This window comes from Procambarus clarkii, chromosome 71 (genome assembly GCF_040958095.1).
Source record: "Procambarus clarkii isolate CNS0578487 chromosome 71, FALCON_Pclarkii_2.0, whole genome shotgun sequence".
Lineage (NCBI taxonomy): Eukaryota > Metazoa > Arthropoda > Malacostraca > Decapoda > Cambaridae > Procambarus > Procambarus clarkii.
In genome coordinates this window covers 25,536,489-25,542,142 of record NC_091220.1, presented here as the reverse complement: position 1 = coordinate 25,542,142, position 5,654 = coordinate 25,536,489, and the positions used below count along the sequence as shown (strand labels likewise).

The 5,654-nt window shown below is 40.0% G+C and overlaps 1 long non-coding RNA gene across 1 annotated transcript in view; it reads right to left on the bottom strand.

Moving 5' to 3' along the window:
• Positions 1-1,049: 1,049 nt before the first annotated feature.
• LOC138356330 (uncharacterized) overlaps positions 1,050-5,654 on the bottom strand; it is an 8,316-nt gene continuing 3,711 nt past the window's right edge. Inside the window, exon 3 of the long non-coding RNA XR_011224359.1 lies at positions 1,050-1,263. This is a non-coding gene — a long non-coding RNA (uncharacterized lncRNA). The remainder of the gene's footprint in view (positions 1,264-5,654) is intronic.

Below are 5,654 nucleotides of genomic sequence, written 5' to 3'. Positions count from 1 at the left end.
TGCATTACATGAGACTGATAGGTCTGTAATTGCCAGGGTCATTGGGTTTCGGTATTGGGACCATTATTGCACGTTTCCATTGTGTGGCAACACACCACATAGGAATGACTTGTTAAACAGGTGGGTAATGGATTGCCAGACACTCACACAGTGCATTGAGTATGTCGTAGGTGACGCCATCTTCACCAGGTGCTGTACTTTTACCCTTTACTTTACTTCCTTGGCTGTAATTGGTTCCATACTCGTCATCACTAGATTGTGCTCTTTTTATCCTAATCCTTCTGTCATTATGTCGGAGGAGCTGTTCCCTGCTTACTTCTGCAGGGAGGGAGGAGGATGATGCTGCATCACTCCACTTGTGAATTAGTTCTTCAGCCTTACCCTGGGGGTCGTTGTGAGCCGCAGGCCGGCTCTGCTCCCCTTAGCTACCTTTTTTGCCCACACTTGTCTTGCAGACGTTTCTCTTCCAATAGAGCTAGTGAACTCTAGTCATTGTCTTTCCCTTTGTAACTCATCTGCAATGTATGTACCTTTACCTGAATAAAAAATCTAATCTAAATCTATATCTAATCTATATGCTTAGATATATGCAAATGAGAGAGTAATAGAGCGAAACCTTTAAAATACTGAACAATTTGGAGGATATTGATTCATACAATTTCTTCAAAAGGTCAGATGTAACACGAACAAGGAGCAAAGGTTTTAAGCTCAACAAGCCACAGTGTAGGAGTGACAACAAATGCTTTTTAACCCATACGATTATGATCATGGCAATAAGGTTTCTAAAACAGTAGGCATTCTTCCAAAGTCAGACACTGTACTATGTTCCTCGCCCTAACCTAGTCACTCAGTATTATTCACTCATTTATCTATGTCTTGTCTATGTCTTAAAGGTTACAAGACGTACATTAGTCAATACAATTGGTGCTTAAAATGTTAAGGATCTCTTGTGAAACACGGGTATTAATAAAAAATTTATTATGTAAAATAAATAAAAAAGGCCCAAGGGCCATGAAGTAACAAGAATGCAAGGCAAAGCTGGCGTAAGTAGAGAAGACGGAAGATTCTTCATATTAAAAGACCCTGCTTCTCCAAGATGGCAGTCACACCCTGCTTGCCCTGGACAATCACCATATGGAGAAGGACTGTTTACTGTGAAGGGAAGTCCACAAATGCAATGCCAGCATGAGTCAGTCTTGAAGGGTAAACGATGATGGCACCCTCACAGTAACACAAAAGCCGAGCAAGCCCAGTGAGGAAGACCTGTTGATGGGAAAGGATCATTAGTCACAACAAAATCCACATAGAAACAAAGGAGAGAAAAAAATAAAGTGGATGTCTTCTTTTTGTATAGAATAATAAATATTGCCATTTGGCTATGTATTTATATGATATATAATAGAATACAGCATAAAACAAAATAAGAGGGGTGGTAGGAGAAGAAAAGATTAGTGTTCAGTGAGAATCCACAAGGTCTTCTCTGAATACTCTTTATTTTCTTCAAGGCTGTGGGTCCCTACAATTGCACCAGAGGTGGTACACACCCCTATTATTATTTAAACAGGTGAGTAAAAATAGGAGTACACACACGGTGTTAGCAAACTTAGCCTCCAAACACACACACACACATGGTATCAGCAAGCTTAGCCTCCAAACACACACACACATGGTATCAGCAAGCTTAGCCTCCAAACACACACATGGTATCAGCAAGCTTAGCCTCCAAATACACACACGGTATCAGCAAGCTTAGCCTCTAAACACACACACACACAAACGGTATCAGCAAGCTTAGCCTCTAAACCACACACACACAATGGTATCAGCAAGCTTAGCCTCCAAACACACACACACACACAGGTATCAGCAAGCTTAGCCTCCAAACACACACACACACATGGTATCAGCAAGCTTAGCCTCCAAACACACACACACACACACACACACACATGGTATCAGCAAGCTTAGCCTCCAAACACACACACACACACACATGGTATCAGCAAGCTTAGCCTCCAAACACACACACACACATGGTATCAGCAAGCTTAGCCTCCAAACACACACACACGGTATCAGCAAGCTTAGCCTCCAAACACACACACACTGGTATCAGCAAGCTTAGCCTCCAAACACACACACACACATGGTATCAGCAAGCTTAGCCTCCAAACACACACACACAGAAAATGGGGACATTGAAACAGTTGATAAACTTGATTTCAAGAGAGAGAGAGGTCACTATGGGGAACTTCAAAATTTTTTTAATAAGTAATTAGGCAGACTTGTTGCTAGACAGGGAAGTAAATTAAATGTATGCCAAATTTTGCAAAATACAATGAAGGCACACAAACATTCATACCAAAACAGAGATGCAGGGCCAGAAAACAGGATTGGTTCAACAGAAATTGAGAGAGGGCCACAGACCAAAAGACACAAAAATGGAATGAAAGACATTGAAAAACTACAAGCAGATGTCAACAAAGTTTTCGATTGGGCAGCAGAAAATAACATGATGTTTAACAGTGATAAATTTCAGGTATGGCAAAAATGAGGATCTGAAACATAATACAGGGTACAAAACACAATCGAATCTTCCCATAGTAGAAAAACAGCATGTCAAGGATTTGGGAATAATGATGTCCGACGATCTAATGTTTAGGGAGCATAACCAAGCAAATATTGCGTCAGCCAGAAAAATGATCGGATGGATTATGAGAACTTTCAAATCCAGGGATCCCATCACAATGGTTGTACTCTTCAAGTCACTTATGTTGTCCCGTCTCGAGTACTGCTCAGTATTCACTTCCCCCTTCAGAGCAGGAGATTGCTGAAATAGAGGGAATACAGAGAACATATACGGCACGCATAGACGAGATAAAACACCTAAATTATTGGGATCGTCTCAAAGCTCTCCAAATGTACTCTCTAGAAAGGAGACGAGAGAGATACCAAATAATATACACATGGAAGATACTGGAGGCCCAGGTCCCAAATCTACACAGTAAAATAACAACGTACTGGAGTGAACGATATGGAAAAAAATGCAAGATTGAACCAGTGAAGAGCAGAGGTGCCACAGGCACAATCAGAGAGCACTGTATAAACATCAGAGGTCCGCGGTTGTTCAACGTCCTCCCAGCGACTATAAGAAATATTGCCGGAACAACCGTGGACATCTTCAGGAGAAAACTGGACTGTTTTCTAAGAGAAGTTCCGGATCAGCCGGGCTGTGGTGGGTATGTGGCCCTGCGGGCCGCTCCAAGCAACAGCCTGGTGGACCAAACTCTCACAAGTCGAGCCTGGCCTCGGGCCGGGCTTGGGGAGTAGAAGAGCAAACCCCATCAAGCAGGTATCAATATAGAAAGAAGCCAAACCCCCAATCATACCAGCGATACAAAGATGCGAGAAACAACTATACAGCAGTAAGGGGAGAGGCAGAAAGAAATTTTTAAAAAGGGATAATGGATAAATGTAAAACAGAACTGGGCCTATTCTACAAATTCATAAACAACAAATTGCAGGTAAAGGATAATATCCAGAGGTTGAAAATAGGAAACAGATTCACAGAAAATGATAATGCAATGTGTGAAACATTAAACCAAAAGTTCCAAAGTGTGTTTATACAAAATGAAATCTTAAGAGAACCAGACACAATAAGAATTTCTGAGAACATCATAGAGCGTATAGAGGTGTCTAGAGATGAAGTGGAAAATATGCTAAAGGAGCTAAGTAAGAACAAAGCAGTTGGTCCAGATGGAGTTTCACCATGGGTTCTGAGAGAATGTGCATCTGAGCTCAGCCTTCCACTTCACCTGATCTTTCAGGCATCCCTGTGTACAGGAGTCATAGCAAACATGTGGAAAAAGGCTAACATAGTTCCAATCTACAAAAGTGGCAACAGGGAAGACCCCACCCCTCTCAGTTATAGACCTGAATCATTGACAAGTGTAACAGTGAAAAGATTGAAAAAAAAAAATAAAACTAAATGGGTAGAACACCTGGAGAGAAATTATATAATATCACACAGACAGTATTGTTTTCGATCTGGAAGATCCTGTGTATCGAATTTACTCAGTTTCTATGATTGAGCCACAGAGATTTTAAAGGAAAAAGGTAGTTGGGTTGACTGCATCTATCTAGACATAAAAAAGGCTTTCGACAGAGTTCCACATAAGAGGTTGTTCTGGAAACTAGAAAATTTTGGATGGGTGACAGGTAAGCTTCTAACATGGATGAAAAATTTTCTGACTGATAGAAAAATGAGGGCAGTAATCAGAGGCAATCGGACTGGAGAAGTGTCACAAGTGGAGTACCACAGTACATGCACCAGAAATGTTCATTGTCTACATAAATGATCTACCAGTTGGAATACAGAATTATATAAACATGTTTGCTGATGATGCTAAGATAATGGGATGGATAAGAAATTTAGATGATTGTCATGCCCTTCAAGAAGACCTGGACAAAATAAGTATATGGAGCACCACTTGGCAAATGAAATTTAATGTGAATAAATGCCATGTTATGGAATGTGGAATAGAACATAGATCCCACACAACCTACAAATTATGTGAGAAATCTTTATATAATTCTGATAAAAGAAAGAGGTCTAGGGTTGATTCTAGATAGAAAACTATCACTTGAGGCCCACATAAAGAACGTTGTGTGAGGAGCCTATGCCACGCTTTCTAACTTCAGAATTTCGTTTAAATACATGGATGGCGAAATACTAAAGAAATTGTTCACGAGTTTTGTTCGGCCAAGGCTAGAATATGCAGCGGTTATGTGGTGCCCATATCTTAAAAGCATATCAACAAACTGGAAAAGGTGCAAAGACATGCTACTAAGTGGCTCCCAGAACTAAAGGGCAAGAGCTATGTGGAAGGTCAGAGGCATTAAATATGCCAAAACTAGAAGACAACAAAAAGAGGTGATAAAATCACTATGTACAAAATAGTAACAGGAATTGATAAAATCGATAGGGAAGATTTCCCGAGACCTGGAACTTCAAGAACAAAAGGTCATAGATTTAAACTAACTAAACAAAGATGCCAAAGAAATATACAAAAATTTCCTTTCGCATACAGAGTGGTAGACGGTTGGAACAAGTTAAGTGAGAAGGTGGTGGCGGCCAAGACCGTCAGTAGTTTCAAAGCATTATGTGACAAAGAGTGCTGGGTAGACGGGACACCACGAGCGTAGCTCTAATCCTGTAACTACACTTAGGTAATTACATATGGTGTCAGCAAGCTTACCGTCGAAACACACACAAACAGCCTGCCTATTATTCAAGGCCTTCTCTGAGTACTCTCTATTTTCTTCTCTGAGGCTATGGGTCCCTAATCTTGCACCAGAGGTGGTACAACTTTTAAGTTTTTAACTACTGCACTGAGCACCTGATTTTGGCAAAGACTTCTTAGTGCAATTGTCAAGGACATAGTTCTGGTATTTTTTTGTTTATAAATATTCAGGTATAGTTAATGTCAAAATGTTTCAAAACTCAACAATTTATATTTCAAAACAAAAAAAGTAATGAAAACATTACAAAACATTAAAATATAGCCTAATTAATTAATTAATAAAATAGCACAACTCTCAGAATGTCTAAGGTGCTTTGAGCAATGAAGTAGTTAATTTTATATATATAATAT